Source organism: Hyla sarda, chromosome 4 (assembly GCF_029499605.1).
Source record: "Hyla sarda isolate aHylSar1 chromosome 4, aHylSar1.hap1, whole genome shotgun sequence".
In the NCBI taxonomy this organism is placed as follows: domain Eukaryota; kingdom Metazoa; phylum Chordata; class Amphibia; order Anura; family Hylidae; genus Hyla; species Hyla sarda.
Genome location: NC_079192.1, coordinates 223,113,490 through 223,134,123, shown reverse-complemented (window position 1 = coordinate 223,134,123; position 20,634 = coordinate 223,113,490). Strand labels below are relative to the sequence as shown.

Genomic DNA, 20,634 nt, shown 5'->3' with positions numbered 1-20,634 from the left:
GCAATAAATGACAAAAATAAAGCATTTACTGTATTTATCGGCGTATAACACGCACCCCCATTTTAACAGGGAAATGTAAGTAAAAAAAATAAAATGTAAAATAAATGACTTGGACTAAATACCACATCATCCCCCCAACTTCGTTTTCTTCTGCACCTCAGTTTGGTCCCATCCCCTCCAGTGCCACATCATTCCTTCCCTTTTATCAGTCCCTGTGCCACATTTACCCCTCTCATCGCCACCCCCCATGTCTCATCATCCCCCCATGTCTCATCATTTCCCCCTGTCATAGACCACCACTAGCCATACAGACATTAAGCATTTAGTGCCTCCCCCCACCATCATTTCCCCCTGTCTCATCATCCCCCACCCTGTCTCATCATGTCCCCCATCATTCCCCCTCATCATCCCCCCCCACCCTGTCTCATCATGTCCCTCATCATTTCCCCCTGTCTCATTCCCCCATTATTCCCCCCCCCCCCCTCATCATTCCCCCCCTCATCATTTTCCCTTGTCTCATCATCCCCCATCATGTTCCTCCTATGGCATCCAGTGGTCTTCAACCTGCGGACCTCCAGATGTTGAAAAACTACAACTCCCAGCATGCCCGGACAGCCAACTGCTGTTCGGGCATGCTGGGAGTTGTAGTTTTGCAACATCTGGAGGTCCGCAGGTTGAAGACCACTCTTCCCCTTTCCTTACTTGTCTGCGCTTCCGCTGTCTTGCGGGGTAAGTGAAGCAGATGAGTTACGTCCTCTCCCGGCTTCTCTGTGCTGCATCACTGATGTCACTTTTCGGCGGCGACTACAGGAAATGAAGTGATGCCGCACAGAGAAGCCGGCAGAGGACGTAACTCATCTGCTTCGCTTACCCCGCAAGACCCGCCGCCTGACCTGACCTGCCGAAGCGCAGACAGGTAAGGAAAATAAACAAAACTATAAAAAGCAGGAAAGGGGAATGATGAGGGAGGGGGGAGGGAGGGAAAATGAAAAGTAAAACTCACTTGTCTCCCGCACGATCCGCAGGTACTGGTGGATTGTGCGGGAGACGCTGATTAAAAGGTTGCGCAGATCCGGGCAAGATAGGGCTCATTTTAATCAGCGTCTCCTGCACTATCCACCACACCAGTACCTGTGGATAGTGCGGGAGAAAACAAGTTACAGTGCGGGGAGGAGACGCCGCTGGTCACTGATTTAAAGTGGCCGCTTAAAAAGCAGACGCTGCTGCGGCCGCTTTAAATCAGTGACCAGAAGACTTATCAGACTTTTTGCCTTAAATTTAAGTTTTAAAAGTGCGTTTTATATGCCGATAAATACGGTAAACTACTAAAAGAGGACCGCAGTGAAGAAGCATTAAAAAGCTATAGAGAAAAATGTAACCTATGTAAAAAAAAAACAGATAAAAGCCTGGGCAGTCTGGACATGCTTGGAGTTGAAGTCTTGCAACATCTGTAGGTCTACAGTTTGGAGACCACTACACAGTGGTCTCCAAATTGTTCTCTTACAGTTGTGGCATAACTACAACTCCCAACATGCCATTCGGCTGTCTGGGCATGCTGGGAGTTGTAGTATTGCAAGAACTGGAGGCACACTGGTTGGGAAACATTGTCTGTTTCCTAACTCAGTGTTTCCCAACCCTGCTGTTGCAAAACTATAACTCCCAGCATGCACTGACAGACCATGAATGCTGGGAGTTGTAGTTTTGCAACAGCTGGAGGCACATGGGTTGGGAAACACTGAGTTAGGAAACAGACAATGGTGTGGAAACACTGCGGTGGTCTATTACCTAACTCTGTGTTTCCCAATCCCAGCCAGTGTGCCTCTAGCGGTTTCATAACTACAACTCCCAGCATGCAAGGTCTGTCAGTGCATGCTGGGATTTGTAGTTTTGTCCCCCCCCCCCCCCCCCAATTGAATGTAGATGTGGCAAATTTTCCGCTGCAGCGGGAAACTCACTCTAACCCCCCCCCCCCCCAATCTTGTACTTCAGTTTTTCCAAAACTGAGCCTCCAGCTGTTGCAAAATAACATCTCCCAGTATTTCCAGACAGTCATTGACTGTCCAGGCATGGGGTGAGTTTTACAACAGCTGGAGGCACCATGTTTGGGGAAGACTGACGTACAGTATTTTTGGTGCGGGAGGCAAGTTAAATGCTTGAATCCGGGTACACCCCTATAAAAATCCCTAATTTAGGCCTCAAATACGCATGGTCACCCCCCAACTTCAGAGCCCTGTCTTATTTCAAGGCAACAGTTTAGGGTCACATATGGGGGTATCTCCGTACTTGGAAGAAATTGCGCTACAAATTTTGGAGAGCTTTTACCCCATATGAAAAGGTAAAGTTGGGGTCTACACACAACCTGTTAGTGTAAAATTTTATTTTTTTTACACTCATGCTAGTGGTGCCCCATACTTTTCATTTTCATAAGAGGTAAAAGGAAATTAAGACCCACAAAATTTGTAACACAATTTCTCCCAAGTACGGAAATACCCCATATGTGGGCGTAAAATGCTCTGCAGGCGCACAACAAGGCTCAGGAGTGAGAGCACCATGCACCGGTGATTTGCACAGGGGTGGCTGCTGGTTTCAGCGGTTCTGACATAAACGCAAAAAAAAAAAAAAAAAAAAAAATACCCACATGTGACCTCATTTTGTAAACTACAACCCTCATGGAATGTAACAAGGGGTACAGTGAGCCTTAACACTCCACAGGTGACGGACAGATTTTTGAATGTAATTTTTGAATGTAATTTTTAATTTGCACAGCCCACTGTCACAAAGATCTGTCAAACACTAGTGGGGTGTAAATGCTCACTACATCCCTTGTTACATTCCTTAAGGGGTGTAGTTTCCCAAATAGTATGCCATGTGCGGTGATTTTTGCTGTTCTGGCACCATGGGGGCTTCCTAAATGTGACATGCCCCCCAAAAACCATTTCAGCAAACTTCGCTTTCCAAAAGCCCAATGTCGCTCCCTCCCTTTTGAGTCCTCTAGTGCACCTGCAGATCATTTTACATCCACATATGAGGTATTTCCTCACTCGAGAAAAATGGTTTCCAATTTTGGGGAACATTTTTTTTTTACCTATTACCCATTGTGAAAATGAAAAATCAGCATTTTAGTAAATAAAAAAAAATGATTATTTTCATGTCCAACTTTATTGAAATTTCGTGTGGGGTATTGAAACACGTGTGGGGTGTTAAGGCTCACTGTACCACTTGTTATGTTCCTTGAGGGGTGGGTGGTATGGCCAAAAATGTGTTTCACGGTATTTTTGTACATTTTGGCGGTTCCATTGTATTTAATGGTATTTACCCCCCCCTCCCCTCCCTCCCCCCCATCATCATCATGTGATGGGCGCAGCTCTGCCCCCTAACGTCAACCTTATGATGCCAACATAAACTAAACTTATATTGTTTATGTGAATATATGTTATTTGGCATGTCCAATTTCCTTACAAGCAGAGAGTTTCAAAGTTAGAAAAATGCTAAATTTTCATGAAATCTTGGAGTTTTTCACCAGGAAATGATGCAAGTATTGAAAACAAAAAATGAGCACTATATTAGTAAGTAGAATATGTCACGAAATTTTTTTTTCAGAATCAAATTCATAGTAAAAGCATCCCAGAGTTATTAATGCATAAAGTGAAGGTGGTCAGATTTGCAAAAAATGGCTGTGTCCTTAAGGTCAAAATGGGCTATGTCCTTAACCTCTTAAGGATGCAGAGCATACCTGTATGCCTTGCGCCCGGTCCCAGTCTATAACGTGGGGTCATGCACTAAAAAATGAATAAAAAGATAATGATCAATGAATAAAATTATCAGAAAGTCCAATCAAAACAAAAATGGTTCCGATAAAAACTTCAGATCACGGCGCAAAAAATGAGCCCTCATACCCAGGGCTGTGGAATCGGACTAAATTTTGGGTACCTGGAGTCGGCAAACAATGCACCGACTCAGACTCCTACTAAATTTAGATTGGAATAAAAAAAAGTTTAAATGTTCCAATTCACAAAAAGTTATAATTAATGACTACTGTAAGAATAAAGACCAATGCATGCGGTGCCTCACGTAACCGCAAAACAAACACGTTAAGTGACTGTGAAGAAGCATGCTTTTCATGTGTTTCACTATATGGCACACAATTAGGAGCGGCAATACTTATACTTTCCATAGTGTTGTGTTCTGCTGTTACAGGGAACCCATGGGTAACCTAGCCTCTCACTGATAAGGGATTAAGTAAATGTTTTTCTCTGGCGCTCTTCATTGGGGGACACCGAACTGATGGGTATATGCTCTTGCCACTAGGAGGCGCTGACACTAGGGGAAAAAAGTAGGCTCCTCCCTGGCAGGATATACCCGCCCACTGGAAGTGAGGGAACCCAGTTTTATCTAGTGTCAGTTAGGAGGTGAACACAGGTCTGGAGCTCTCCAGACCTTGTCTTCTTTATTATTTTCCTAGCTTAAGGCTTAAAGTTAAGTTTTTCTCTCCTTTTTTATTTTTTCTAGTGTATGGTGACAGGAGCATGTTGCCGACTGATCCCCCACATGCGAGCTAGGGGCACGGCGCATTGGATGAGAATGACCCGTGAACCCCTCCTCGCCAACAACCAGCGCCTGGCGGTGTACCCTTGGTCTGGGTCCCCCATTCGCCCCTGTTCGCCATGTCGGCAAAAGGCAGGTGGCACTAGCTGGTCGAAGACTTCGAGGGTGAGTATTAGGGATCGACCGATATCGTTTTTTTAGGGCCGATACCGATAATCGGTGGAGGTTAGGGCCGATAGCCGATAACTTATACCGATATTCCGGTATAAGTTATCGGCTATTTAACCCCCTGCGACACCGCTGCAGATGATTGATTTAAAGCGGACGCTTTAAATCAATGATCTGCAGTGGCTTTTGCGGGGCCATAGACCGCCGCCGCCACCACCCGCTTCTCTCCCCTACCTGCCAGGGTGCTCCGGGCCATCCATCCATCGTTCCTGTAGTGTCCGGGGGCGTTCCGGGTGGAGGGTGGTCCGGTCCGGGCTGTCCTTCTTCTCCGGCGGGCCTCTTCTCCACTCCGGGCAGGCTCCGGCCTAGTACGCTGCATAGACGTCGCTGCGCAGTGACGCCCGTGCGCAGCGACGCTCCTGACGTCACGGCGTAGCGGCGTCTATGCAGCGTACTAGGCCGGAGCCTGCCCGGAGTGGAGAAGAAGACCGTGGGAGAAGGACAGCCTGGACCGGACCACCCTCCACCCGGAACGCCCCCGGACACTACATGAAGGAAGGATGGCCTGGACCACCCCCATTACGGACCACCGGTCGCGGTGCAGTGGGGGCGGTGCGGGGGGCCGGGCATTATCGGCTTATCGGCAAGATAATTGCCGATACCGATAATGCCCAAAATCGTGATTATCGGCCGATAATATCGGCCATACCGAATAATCGGTCGATCCCTAGTGAGTATGTGGCGTTTGAGGGGAGTATATTTTCCACCCCCCCCCCCCCCTAGGCGAACGAGCAATCCGCCAGTGACCACCACTGTAGGTCCCTGTTGCTGTCGGGTCTGGGGTCCGGGCAGCGAGGGGTTAACCCCCTCTCCCCTTTATGCAGCTTTGGCTGCATCTCCCATCTGGCGGTCCCCTCCCCCTAGCTGTTGGGACTCTGCTTTATTTGGGGGGCTTCATACTGGGGGTCCCTCGGGTTGCCTGGGGGGGCTGGTTGTTTTACTTGCGGTCCGGTGGAGGATATGTGCCGGACCTGGGGTGAGCCTTTTCGCCGGCTGTTTGATGCCAACCGCACCATGTAAGCGCAGGTGCGGCCGGCACTGTGTCTTCCGGCGGCGGCCGCCGCCGTGGTCCGCGGCACATGGCCGCCTCTCTGGGCCGCCGCAAGCAGGGTCTCCATTACGGCGGCTAACTCAGCCCTTCTCCTTCCTCGTTCAGCGCGCGAGCTGGCGGTACCTCCCCTTCAGCTCGCGTGCTGCTGGGGGTGATTGTCCCGCCCTCCTTCCCTGTTCTGGGGGCGACACGGGCGGCAACTGCAGGAGATCGCATCCCGGCCCCCTATTAACCCCTTCCGGAGGAGCGGCGGCTTGGAAGGCACTTATGTGCTCTGCTCTGAGCCGTCGCTCCTCCAGGGGGTCTTTTTTCTGCCTTATGGGGCGGCTCACCTTCTCGCGCCGACCCCACCGTGCGAGTGCAGGTGCGGCCGGCACTGTGGAGCTCTGCCGCCGGGGTCCGGATCCCTGGCGGCACATGGCCGCCTCCCGGGGTCCTTTTCCCCATTACTGCGGCTAGCTCCACCCCTCTTCTTCCCCGTTCAGTGCGCGAGGCGGCAGTGCTTCCCTCCTGCTCGCGGGCTGCTGGGGTTGATTGTCCCACCCTCCCTTCCTGTTCCCAGGGCGACGCGGGCACCAGTATGGCTCCCACGGCAACTGCCGCACGAGTTCGCGTCCCGATTCCCCATTAACCCCTTCCGGAACGGTGGCTTGGCAGGCACTTATGTGCTCTGCTCTGAGCCGTCGCTTCTCCTGAGGGTCTGTTTTCTGCCACTATGGGCAGCACTTTTGGGGGAGTTTTATTGGGGAACTGGGGTACAGGCCACATTTTCAAGTATACTATCATTAATTTAATTAAAAAAATAAAAAAACTACAGTTGTCTTGGTCACTCAGACCATTTGTTGGTGTTTGGTTCCCTCTTGTGGCTAACACTTGTATTACAGTCTGATTTCTATTGTTGCTCATTTCATGAAACACATGAACACTGCAGAGGCGGGCTGTTACCTGGGACTTATGTTCCCTTGGTGTAGGGGGTCCTGTTCCAGCGATATGTTCCCTTCCACCGCTGAGGGCCACGCAATGAGCAAGTTCCTCTGTATCCCTGGCGGACGTTCATGTTGCTTTCTAGATTCCTCATCGGTCAGGTCTGCTGCCCACCCATCCTAGGGGTGTTCCTGGCATGTCATGCTGTAGTTTTCCCTTCTCCACGGGCTATAGCTTTTGCAGCTATGGCTCTGGCTACCCTCATCCGGTGCACAGTCCTCATGAGCATATTCCTTCATGGCATGGAATAGATCTGTTTTTCATATGCGGACAGTAGTTTCGCCTGTCCCTCTTTTTCCACGGCTCACACTCGGTACCCCTCTGCTGGTGCGAGGTGCCTTCTCTACCGCCTGTCATACATTTTCAGCCGCTGTATCTGCGGCTGCAGTTCCGGTCTCTCACTGCAGTTGGTGGTGTCCGACGGAGTGTCCCATTGTCCATTATGGTCCCATGCCAGTAAGCCAGACAGTGGTCTGCAGGGTTACCTACTCCGCTTGTCATACATCGCACGGCTGGTGCATCTGCATCTGGAGTTTCAGTACCTCACTACTGTGTGAGGCGTCCGATGGAGTGTTCCATTATCTACTATGGACCCATACCAGTAAGCCAGACAGCGGTCTGCATGGTTTCCTATACGGACTGTCATACATCATATGCCTGATGTACCTACGACTGAAGTTCCGTTACCTCACTACTCGGCGAGGTGCCGATGGGATGAGTCGTTGTCTACTATGGATTCTTACCAGTAAGCCTGACATTGGTCTGCATGGTTCCCTACACCGCCTGTCACACAGCAAACGGCTGATATATCTGCAGCTGGAGTCCCGGTACCCCACTGTGGTGCGTGGTACAGACAGGATGACTCGCTGTCTACTATGGACCCATACCAGTAAGCCGGACAGTTCTCTGCATGGTTTCCTGCAACCGCCTCTCACCCGTCAAACGGCTGACATGCTGCGGGTTGATTTCTGGTACCTCTCTACTGTGAGGTACAGGCGAACCGACTCCTTGTCTGTATTGACCAGTGCCAGTAGTTCTCTGCATGGTTTCCCATACCATTACTGGCTGACTAGTCTGTTTTTAGACTTCTGGTGCCTCTTTCCTGTGAGGTGCCCGATGGGATGTCCCCTTATCTCCTGTGGACCCATACCAGTGAGCCAGACTGGTCTGCCTGTGGGTCCACACCGCATGTTATGCATCACTCAGCTGAGATATCTGCAGTGGGTGTCTCGGCGACCGCTTTTGTGCTGGTGCCGACGGAACTACCCATCATCTGCTATTGAACCATTCCTGTTAGTCAGTTGTCTGCGTGGTTCCTACAACCGCCCGTTACCCATCACATGGCTGATGTTCCCGCGGTTGGAGTTCCGGTACCTCGCTACTCTGCGAGGTGTTCATCGGAGGGTCTCACTGTCTCCTCTGGCCCATATTTGTACTGATCTACACTGCCTGGCTTACATCACCCGGCGGCTGTATCTGTGGAGGGAGCTTCGGTACCCCACTGTTTTGCGTGGTGTCGACGGACCGGCTCGGGGTCTACTCCGAACCCCGTACTTGTTGAACAGGTGGTGGTCTGCATGGCTCCCTACGCCGACTGTTTCACATCTCACGGCTGATGTATCCGCGGCTGGAGTTGTGGTACCTCCTACGGTGCTGGGTGCCTGCCGGATTGGCTTGTTCTCTCCTAGGGTTCCATACCACTACGCCACACCATTGTCAGCATTTTTCCTCTGCTGCCTGTTGCGGCTGACAGCTTGCAGCAGGAGTCCCGGTTCCCCACTGCTGTTCGTGGTATGCACGGAACTGACTCATTGTGTTCCAGGGACCCTATGAGGTTGACAGGGAAGCATCCCATCGCTCCTCTGCCTCCCTCCTATCTCCAGGAGCAGGGTTTCCGTCCATGGCTCCTTGACCTCCCCGCCCTCCAGCCTGTGTCTATGGAGCACAGTTACTGACTTTGTCTCTTCTCTCCACGCTTCGGGCGTTGCCCATGTTCTGTTGTCTACTCTGTTTCCACTGCCTTCGGTCCCTGACCTCAGGGCCGCCGTGAGCATAGCCTGTTTTTCTGAAACTCACCACAGAGTGCGGGGAATGGGGTAAGGTCCCCACAGGTACACAGGTTTGCTGTCGGTTGGACGTTCCTTTGGCTGCTGGGTCTTTCTCCTCCACCTGGTCAACCGTTTGGTCGGACCTCACTCTAGTACCCCACTTCATGTGGGGGGGGGGCTGACTGGAGTCATCTTGGGTGTTCTGGAATTCTATTCTTGTCGGCCAGTCGGTTTGCCACGTGGCTGTCTACTGACTCCAGTTATCTTCCATACATCTCCCACTCTGTGGGCGGTAGTTCAGGTGACCCGCTGCCAAGGTGTTGTTTTCAGTGCGTCTCCCGTGTCTCTCTATGGACTTTGTTCCATGCATCAGATTCTGAGTGACAGGGTGTACCCTGTCCGGCAGGTATCTCTCTTCTCGCTGTGTTTTCTGTATGCGGTACTGGACCTGCCCATGGTCCCTATGCCACATAGCCGGACTCTGTCTGCATGTTCTTCTAAACCACCTGGTCGCCTTCCTCATTACTTCGCGGCCGCGGCTGTCGTCTGATGTCCTTTTCCAGGGACAGTTCCGCTGTGTGCGTATCTGCGGGTTCTTGACACCCTTTCTCCCTGTGAGTCTACCTGTGTCTGCAGGTTTCCTGCGCTACATTCCTTCTTCCTTGGGATGTCTGCGGTTTTTTGTTCTTTGTGTGGTGGCCTTGGTACCCCACGGCTATCGTTGCCCTGTTCCAGTGTCCTGACTTCCGCTCCCTTTGGGGTCTGGCTTCTGCTTCCAAGATGATGCCGTCTCGTTGTTTCCCCCTTTTAGGTGGGATATCGGTGGGGCCCTTGGCTTTTCTGAGGGCCCTCCTCAGTTTCTTCCTGTCTGGGCTGTGGGCTTGCTGGCCTTTGCTGCCTGGCTCTCTTCCACCTTTTTGGTTTTCTACTGCTGTTCACACAGCCTGGCATCTCTCCTATGCTGGAGGACTTTGTGCCATCTCCATGGAAGGGTTAGTTCTTCTTTCCCTTTTTTGTCTGTCAGTTATACCGCACTGACACCTAGGTCTCCGGGCACAATTCTTCCTGCGCCCAGACCCTGGGAGTCCCAGTTGGGCTCTCCTTAGTTCCCAGCTCAGCTTTTTCAGTTCACCCTTGGTGCTGGTTCCGATCTTGGGCATGTGTTCTGTTTTGACCCAGACTCTACCGCTAGGCCATCAGTCAGGGCGTTTTTTTTTCCTCTTCTGCACTCCTTCTCTTCTTCATGTTCCTCTATGTAGTGGTAGTCCAGTGTCTTTTCGCGGACTTCTGCTTTTCCTTACTCCTCTGGGGTTGTTCGTTTTCCAGGTGACCCTGACATATCGATTTCTCGTCTGGTCCCCCCAGAGGTCGGCCTTTTTCCTTGGGGTCCGAATCCCTCTTCCTGGTTGGGCGATCTTCTGGGAGCTCAATTTCTGGCTCTGGTCTGTCTCCGACCTGGGGGCTCGTCCACGGAACCTGTGGACTCTGGGGTTCAGTCTTGGGACTGATCCCTTCTTTCCGGTGGTTGTATTTTTCCCACCCTAGGGGACTGCTTATACCCATCAGTTCGGTGTGTCCCCCCCCCCCCCCCAATGAGAGCTTTGAGAAAGAGATTTTACGGTGAGTACAAAAATCTCCTGACTAGAGAGACACCTGTACAAGTGAAGGGAATGGAGGGTCAATAGTTCAAGACTTAAGCTGTAAACCATTGTAAAAACTGCTGCCGTTCAGCTAAGGCTATAAAAACTTGTAAACTCTGATTGTTAGCGTAAAGGGGTACTCCGCCCCTAGACATCTTATCCCCTATACAAAGGATAGGAGATAAGATGTCAGATTGCTGGGGTCCCACTGCTGGGGGTGGCTAATAGCACGCTGCACTGATCACGGTGCTGCGCTCTGTTAACCCTTTAGACATGGCATTCAAAGTTGATAGCCGCGTCTAAAGTGAAACTTAACTACCCCCAGCTAGCTCAGTGGGCTGTTCGTGATTGCCGCAGTGAAATTGCGGCATCACGAACAGCTGTAGGCAAGCAGGAGGGTCCCTTACCTTGCCTCCTGTTGTCCGATCACTGAATGACTGCTCAGTGCCTGAGATCCAGTCATGAGCAGTCAAGCGGCAGAATCATTTGATCAATGGTTTCCTATGAGAAACCATTGATCAATGTAAAAGCTCAGTGTTAGCAGTGTTATAGCTCCCTATGGGAGCTATAACATTGCAAAAAAAAGTGAAAAAAATAGAATTAAGATCATTTAACCCCTTCCCTAATAAAAGTTTGAATCACCCCCCCCCCTTTTCCCATTTAAAAAAAAAAAGCAGTGTAAATAAAAATAAACGTATGTCATATCGCCGTGTGCGGAAATGTCCGAATTATAAAAATATATTGTTAATTAAACCGCATGGTATTTGGCATATGCGGAAAAAAAATCCAAATTCCAAAATAGTGTATTTTTGGTCACTTTTTTTTATATCATGAACAAATTAATAAAAAGCAATCAAAAAATCTGATCAATACAAAAAATTGTACAGCTAAAAACTACAGATCACAGTGCAAAAAAGGAGCCCTTATACCGCCCCGTACGCAGAAAAATTTTAAAGTTATAGGGGTCAGAAGATGACAATTTTTAAACGTATAAATTTTCCTGCATGAAGTTATGATTTTTTTTCAGAAGTAGTACAAAATGGAACCTATATAAGTAGGGTATCATTTTCATCGTATGGACCTACGGAAAAAAAAGGTGTAATTTTTACCGAAAAATTTACTGCGTTGAAAAGAGAGCCCCGAAAAGTTACAAAATGTTATTTTTTCTTCATTTTTATCGCACAGTGATTTGTTTCTTCATATTGTTGTAGATTTTTGGGTAAAATTATGTCATTAAAAAGCAGAATTGGTGGCGCAAAAAATAAGCCATCATATAGATTTTTAGGTGCAAAATTGAAAGAGTTAAGATTTTTTTAAAGGTAAGGAGGAAAAATGAAAGTGGAAAAACCCTTAGTCCTTAAGCCTTTGGGGACCAAGCCCATTTTGACCCTAAGGATCAGGGCATTTTTTTTTTTTTTTTAAACTGTAATTTTTATTAAAGATTTTACATGGAAATGAATCTAGACATGAAAATAACATATAAAGAACATCGTAAGGGTCGACGCCCAAAAATAATCCATAGTAATATAAGGCAGAAACACAAAGATAAGTAATCGAATCAAGGCCGTAGGCAATAGAACATCCCACTGGGAACCTTGGCACCAGGACGGTAACACCCCCCCCCCCCCCCCCCCAAACAATAGCCAGGGAGTAATGAAAGTATGCAAATATCCATTCGCCTGTTGACATAACTGAAAAAGCTTATCAAGCTATAAACAAGGGAAGGGTGGGGTGGATCAGACAAACGGACAACACACAAGACAGACATGGACCTACCACAGAAGGGAAATATGAAAGAAGGAAAGAGAAGAATAAGAGGGGGAGGAAAAAAGAGGATAGAAAAAGCAAGAAGTCAAGGCGGTTGTCTATCGGAAAAGCGATCCCAGGGTTCCCAGACCAATACGAATGAGGGAATAGTGTTTTTCAGGGAAGCTGTAAGAAACTCCAGTGAGCAGATCTCACATATCCGAATGAGCAGATCAGACTCAGAGGGAGGAAGAGTCTTCCAATAAGCGTTTTAGCAGCCAAAGCTATATGCATAAAGAGCTTAAAAGGTTTCTTAGCCAGAGAGGGGTAAGAGAGATGAAGAAGATAGACATGCCGGTCTATAGGAACCAACACTCCCAAGGCCTCATGCACCAATCTCTGAACAACAATCCAGTATGCCCATATGAGAGGACACAACCAGAATGTGTAACACCGTAACCAGACCCACCCCGCAGTTCCAGCACTGAGGGGGGGACGTTAGGGTTCAATCTGTTCAACTCTGGAGTGTGATAACAACATAAAACAGCTTTTACTGGGTTTCCTTGTAAGCAGTACAAATAGAGGCCTTAGAAGCCCTTTCCCAGATAACCTTCCACTGAGGGAGGGAGATGGTAGTATTGAGAGTGGTCTCCCAGCGCCCCATATAACTATGCGACATCTGAACACCCTCAGGAGGCTAGAGGAGAGAGTAGATGTCAGAGAGGAGGCCCCGTGTCTTAGGCCCACTTCAGCATAATCGTTCAAATCCAGTCAGCAAAGATACCGTTGTGGAGCCCATCATGGTTGACATAAAATGTCGCATTTGCAGATAATGGAAGCGCTCAGACAAGGGTAGAGCCCAACGAGACCTCATTTGTTCAAAAGGCAAGAGGGAACGCGTAAGAAGGTCCACAACATCAGCTCAACACAAAAGCCCCCAGGGGCCCCATTCCGGCACCATCACAGATGACAGACCTGAAGGAAAGTCAGGGTGGTAAAGGAAAGAGGTAAGCGGGGTGGAGGGAAAAGATGACAGACGGAACTTCACAGAGCAGTAAGCCCAGACATACTTAGAGAAATCCATAGGGCCCAGTAAAGGAGACCATAAAAGCGTATTAGGGTGATAAGGAGTTAGCCAAAGTCGTTCAATTTGCATCCAGCGGCTATAGGCATGATAAGAGGAACAGGCTGCAAGGTGACGTAGGTGAGCAGCCTAGTAATACTTGGCCACGTGCGGGACAGCCGATGCCTCTTTCCATTCCAAATGAAGCAAAAAAATGGCCGACTGAAAAGCGCTCAGGGCAGATAGCGGCACCCGCACAGGCAATGTTTCAAAGAAAAAGAGCAATCTAAGGAGGATGGTCATTTTCACCGCCGCAATGCCTAAAAAAAAAAAAGAAATATACTGCGAGCGCCATTTATCTTACAGAACCCGAAGGTCCCAAAACAGAGGGAGATAGTAGAGTAAAGGGAGGAGTAGTGAGAATCAATGTGGATTCCCAAGTATTTAACAGCAGAGGGAGACCACCTATAAGAGTAGTTAGAGCGTAGCTGAGTATAAAGAGACAGGGGTAGATTCAGCGGGAGTGCTTCCGGTTTAGAGAGATTAACTTTGTAGCCCGAGACCTCACCATAGGCATGTAGGGTTTGTAGAGATTAGGAAGAGAAATTAAGGGACGGGAGGGTGTGAGAAGTACATCATCAGCAAACAAGCAGATCTAAATGTCCTTCTCATGTAAGGAAACACCAGTAATGTCCGGGTCCCCCTGATCATAGCAGCTAGGGGTTCAATACATAAAGCAAAAACCAGAGGGGATAACGGGCATCCCTGACGGGTCCCATTTGACAGGAGAAGGAGCATGAGGAAGCTTGAGAGGCAGTGGGAGAGGAGTAAAGGCCCCGCAGTGCAATTAAAAAAAAATGTACCCGTGATCCCTAATTTATGAAGTGTAGCAAAAAGGAATGGCCACCCAAGTCTATCAAAAGCCTTCTCGGCATCTAAGCTAAGGATTAACGCTTGTTCAGACCTCCATTTCACTCAGTCAACGAGATCTATTACCCTCCTGGTGTTGTCGCCCCCCTGGCGGCAGGGGATAAACCCAACCTGATCCTTGGGGACGGGAACGTCTGACAGCCGGCCTCAGCAATGTTCCGCCGGTGATAGGCTGAGCCCGCTGTCATGTAAGAAGCCGGCCAGAGCTCCTTACATGACAATGCGCTCAGCCTATCCCTGGCCGGGGTGGGACATCGCTTCGGCCGGTGATAGGCTGACGGCTGTCCGACGTTCCCGTTCCCAGCGTAAGGCCGATGTCGGAACATGCGTTAGTTTATTTTGTTTACCTTTTGCAGCCCGGGCATAGGGCTACCGCACAGTATAGAGTGTTAGCGCCAGCGGGCGCTTGCGGGTGACATGTGAGTAGTACACTGATGGGGACAGCGCAGCGCTGGACTGATAATTAATTTTGGGGCAGGGGGGGGGGGTGATAGAGGAAATACCATTATACACCGTGGAACCGCCAAAAGTTACAAAAATACCGCGATACACACATTTGGTCATACCACCCAGCCCTAGGTAATAGGTGAAAATATCCCCCAAAATATGAAACCCCATTTATCTCAAGTAAGGAAATTCCTCATATGTGGATGTAAAGTGATCTTCGGGTGCACTAGAGGGCTCAGAAGGGAAGGAGCGACATTGGGCTTTTGGAAAGAGAATTTTTCTGAAATGGTTTTTGGGGGGCATGTCACATTTAGGAAGCCCCCATGGTGCCAGAACAGCAAAAATCACCCCACATGGCACACTATTTGGGAAACTACACCCCTCAAGGAACGTAACAAGGGGTGCAGTGAGCATTTACACCCCACTGGCGTTAGACAGATCTTTGGAACAGTGGGCTGTGCAAATGAATAATTACATTCTTCATTTTCACGGACCACTGTTTCAAAAATCTGTCATCTGTGGGGTGTAAATGCTCACTATACCAATTGTTACGTTCAGTGAGGGGTGTAGTTTTCAAAATGGGGTCACATGTGGGTATAAATTTTTTTGCGTTTGTCAGAACCGCTGTAACCAGCAGCCACCCCTGTGAAAATCACCAGTTTAGGCCTCAAATGTACATAGTGCGCTCACTCCTGAGTCTTGTTGCGCGCCCGCAGAGCATTTTACGCCCACATATGGGGTATTTCTGTACTTGGGAGAAATTGTGTTACAATTATTATTATTTCTTCCTTTTTACCATTTATGAAAATGAAAAGTATGGGGCAACACCAGCATGTTAGAGTAAAAAAAATCAAATTTTTTACACTAACATGCTGGTGTAGACCCCAACTTTACCTTTTCATAAGGGGTAAAAGGAGAAAAAGCCCACCAAAATTTGTAGTGCAATTTCTCCCGAGTACGGAAATACCCCATATGTGGCCCTAAACTGTTGCCTTGAAATACAACAAGGCTCTGAAGTGAGGGAGCGCCATGTGCATTTGAGGCTTAACCCCTTAAGGACCAGGCGTTTTTCCGTTTTTGCTCTTTCGTTTTTTCCTCCTTACCTTTAAAAAATCATAACTCTTTAAATTTTGCACCTAAAAATCTGTATTATGGCTTATTTTTTGCGCCACCAATTCTACTTCGTAATGATATCAGTCATTTTACCCAAACATCGACGGCGAAACGGGAAAAAAAATCATTGTGCGACAAAATTGAAAAAAATACAGCCATTTTGTAAATTTTGGGGGCTTCCGTTTCTACGTAGTAAATTTTTCGGTAAAAATTACACCTTATCTTTATTCTCTAGGTCCATACGGTTAAAATGATACCCTACTTGTATAGGTTTGATTTTGTATTGCTTCAGAAAAAAATCATAACTACATGCAGGAAAATTTATACGTTTAAAATTGTCCTCTTCTGACCCCTATAACTTTTTTTATTTTTCTGTGTTCAGGGCGCTATGAGAGTTCATTTTTTGCGCAGTGTTCTGAAGTTTTTGTCGGTGCCATTTTTGCATTGATCTGACTTTTTGATCGCTTTTTATTCATCTTTTCATGATATAAAAAGTGACAAAAAATACGCTATTTTGGACTTTGGAATTTTTTTGCGTGTACGCCATTGACCGTGCGGTTTAATTAGCAGTATATTTTTTTAATTTGGACATTTCCACACGTGGCGATACCACATATGTTTATTTTTGTTTTTATTTACACTGTTTTTTTTAATTTTTATTATTGGAAATGCCGGGTGATTCAAACTTTTATTAGGGGAAGGGATAATTCCAAAGGTTAATGATTTTTTTTTACTTTTTTTTTTCTTTTGAAATGTTATAGCCCCCATAGGGGGCTATAACATTGCATTTACTGATCTTTAACACTGCTCAATGCATCTCCATAGAGATGCAATGATCAGTGTTTTCGGCGATTGATTGCTCAAGCCTGGATCTCAGGCTTGAAGCATTCAATCGGCGATCGGACTGCAGGAAGAAAGGTAAGAGACCTTCCTCCTGTAGTACAGCTGTTTGGGATGCCGCGATTTCACTGCTGCGATCCCGAACAGCTCCCTGAGCTAGCCGGGCACTTTTACTTTCACTTTTAGCCGCGTGGCTTAGCTTTGAGTGCGCGGCACCGCGATCAGTGCCGCGCGCTATTAGAGGCGGGTCCCGGCTTCACTATGACGCCGGGCCCGCCGTTATATGATGCGGGGTCACCGTGGGACCCCGCATTATATCACGGGAGCGGGACCAAGGACGTACTCATACGTCCTTGGTCCTTAAGGGGTTAAATTAGGGATTTTCATAGCGGTGTACTCGGATGCAAGCAATACACTTGCCTCCTCCACCAAAAATACTGTGTCACTTTTCCCCAAACAAGGTACCTCCAGCTGTTGCAAAACCCCCAACATGCCTGGACAGTCAATGGCTGTCCGGCAATACTGGGAGTTGTTATATTTCAACAGTTGGAGGCTCGGTTTTGGAAAAACTGACGTACAAGACGTTTGTTGCATTTTAACTCCTTAAGGATTTAGGACGTATGAGTATGTCCTAAGTCCGGTCCCTGTCTATAACGCGGGGTCCCGGCGGGATGGTCCCGGCGCCTATTCGCAGCCGGGACCCGCGGCTAATAGCGCGCGGCCGCAATCGTTCGGCCACGCGCTATTAACCTTTCCGTATCGAAAGTGAAAGTAAATGCTTCCCGGCTGCTCAGTTGGGCTGATCGGGGTCATCGAGATAAAATCGCGATGCCCCGATCAGCTACCCGGAGAGAAGACGGTCCCTACCTTCTTCCGTCGGCGTCCCGGCTCTGATTGATTGCTCCATGCCTGAGTTACAGGCTGGAGCAGTCAACCGCCGATTACACAGCTTGTTGCCATGCAACGGCAAGGCAACAATCTGTGTTTGCAATCTGCCATTGCAAGCTCATAGGTCCCTATAGGAGCTATGAGCTCGCAAAAAAAAAAAAAAAAAAAATGTTAACCCTTTCAGGTATTCCCTTCTGAATTCAAAGTTTAAATCACCCGTCATTTCCTAGTAACAAAATAAAACTGTGTAAATAAAAATAAACATATGTGGTATCGCCGCGTGCGGAAATGTCCGAATTATAAAAATATACCGCTTTTAAAACCGCACATTCAATGGCGTACGTGCAAAAAAATTCCAAAGTCCAAAATAGCGCATTTTTGATCACTTTTTATACCACAAAAAAGTGAATAAAAAGTGATCAAAAAGTCTGATCAGAACAAAAATTGTACAGTTAAAAAATTCAGATCACGGTGCAAAAAATGAGCCCTCATAACGCCCTGAGCACAGAAAAAAAAAGTTATAGGGCTCAGAAAATGACAATTTTAAACTTATACATTTTCCTGCATGGATTTATGATTTTTTTCTGAAGTAATACAAAATCAAACCTATACAAGTAGGGTATCATTTTAACCGTGTGGACCTACAGAATAAAGATAAGATGTAATTTTTACCGAAAAATGTACTGCGTAGAAACGGAAGCCCCCAAAATTTACAAAATGGCATTTTTTTTTCAAGTTTGTCGCACAATGAATTTTTTTTTTATTTCGCCGTGGATTTTTCGGTAAAATGACTAATGTCACTGTAAAGTAGAATTGGTGGCGCAAAAAAATAAGCCATAATACAGATTTTTAGGTGCAAAATTGAAAGGGTTATGATTTTTTAAAGGCAAGGAGGAAAAAAACGAAAATGCAAAAACGTGAAAGCGCTCAGTCCTTAAGGGGTTAATGGGGGCGGCGACAGTGTAAGGGTTTAATGTATATGTAGTGTTTTACTCTTTATTAAGGGTTAGTGTAGTGTTTTAGGGTAAATTCACACGGGCGGGGGTTTACAGTGAGTTTCCTGCTGCAGCGGAAAATTTGCCGCATCTCAAACTTAGTGGGAAACTTGCTGTAAACCCCCGCCCATGTGAATGTACCCTGTATAACTTGCATAACTACAACTACCAGTATGCCCAGACAGCCGAAGGGCATGTTGGGAGTTGTAGTTATGCAACAACTGGAGGAGAACAGTTTGGAGACCACTCTGTAGTGGTCTCCAAACTGTAGCCCTCCAGATGTTGCAAGACTTCAACTCCAGGCATGCTAGAAGTTGTAGTTCGGCAACATCTGAAGGGCCATATGTTGCCGAACTACAACTCCCAGCATTCCTGACAAGTCTCGGCATGCTTTGATTGGACATCTGGAGCACTACAGTTTGGACACCACTGTATAGTGGTGTCCAAACAGTGCCCTTCCAGATGTTGCAAAACTACAACTCCCAGCATGCTGAGACTGTCCAGGTATGTTGGTAGTTGTAGTTCTGGAACATCTGAAGGGCCAGATGTTACAGAACTACAACTCCCAGCATGCCTGGACAGTCTTGCAAAACTACAACTCGCAGCTTGCCCAGACAGCTAAAGAAAAAGAAAAAAAAATCCCAAATTGTCAATTTTTTTTAATCACATTACATCCCCCAAAATGCTATAAAAAGTGACCAAAAAGTCACATATACGCAAAAGTGGTACCAAAAAAACTGCATATCATGGCACTAAATATGAGCCCTCATACAGCTCTGTATGTAGGAAAAATTAGAACATTATAAGGGGTCAGCAGAATCCCCCGCAGGGAATAAGACCCTCTTTATTCCCTAAACAATTAATTGTTAAAATGTTCAAACAGTACACTGGATGTAGTTTGTATATTGTCCACTAGGTGGTGCCAACATCTCAATCAAATAGAGTCCTGCTTATGATTACTGCATGGCAAATAGCAGTATATTTGACAGATTAGAGATTAAGCTCAGGTACTGTGCTCCGGTATTAGCTTATCAAGGGACGTGAGTTAATAAATCATTGTTTGTTCATAGGGAATTCCCCTTTTTATTTGATTGTAATAAAGGTTAATAAGGGGGGTCTCTAGTAGGGGGTCTTATTATCTACAGGGACAGGGATGTGATTAGGGCTTCAGGTAACGATTATTTTAATAATCAATTAGTAGCCGATTATTTCATTGAATATTCGGAAAAAAATTCAAAATGCCAAAAAAGGGGTTCAGCTGATTCTACTTGAAAAATTACATACTTTAAAAAATGTGACTAAAATGTATTTATTTATTTTTTTTACACATTTACGCCGCTTGCTGTACAGGATCCTGCTGTTGCTGTTAATGAACCTGTACAGAAACCAGCGTAAATTTGATATTGAACTATTAAAATAAAATGTTAATGATTTACTAACATTTAGTTTTAAAGGAGAGCTCCGGAATGGGAAAATTATCGTCCATACTGCCGGCAGTAAAAAAAAATAAACCGGTACATACCTTTCTTCGCTCGCCTATCGCCGGCCGAGACGGGACTTCGCTGTGTCAGGTTATTGACTGAGTGCAGTATGACTCGCCGACTATTGTCAACTAGGAAGAAGATCGTGGTGGAGGCCGGAGGCACCGGGGGAGCGAAGGAAGGTATGTACTTATTTATATTTTTTACTGCCGGCAGTATGGACGATAATTTACCTATTCCGGAGTTCTCCTTTAATAGTTCAGACAGTTAGCCCTGCGGCAGTATCAGATATGTGAAGAAAAAAAAAATTTTTACTTTTTTTTTTTTTGTATAGCAATAGGAAAAGGGGGGACTAATTCTTATTGGGGGAATAGTTTATTTTTTACTTTACACTTTTTATATAGCACTCCTATACACATGGGGGTATGTGCAGACTGCAGAGCGTTGCACACGACCCATGTCTGTAGTACTACAAACACTAGGGTGCAAAAGCTCTGCACACCCCACCATGTGTATAACAGTGTATAGGTACTACATACACACTGCTTTATCCATGAGGGTATCTGCAGAGCATTGTATCCTAGTGTCTGTAGTACAGACACTAGGATGCAATGCTCTGCAAATACTACCATGTG

The 20,634-nt window shown here is 47.0% G+C and overlaps 1 protein-coding gene across 10 annotated transcripts in view; it reads left to right on the top strand.

Moving 5' to 3' along the window:
• The window catches only part of C4H12orf40 (chromosome 4 C12orf40 homolog), a 160,016-nt gene that overhangs the window by 14,864 nt on the left and 124,518 nt on the right, over positions 1 to 20,634 (top strand). The window contains exon 1 of one of the 10 annotated variants that reach the window (XM_056573665.1): positions 13,072 to 13,249. The exons of the other annotated variants lie outside the window; for them this stretch is intronic. The gene's annotated coding sequence lies outside the window, so the exon portion shown is untranslated. Of the gene's footprint in view, positions 1 to 13,071; positions 13,250 to 20,634 lie in introns of those variants that run through there. 10 annotated transcript variants of the gene reach the window in all.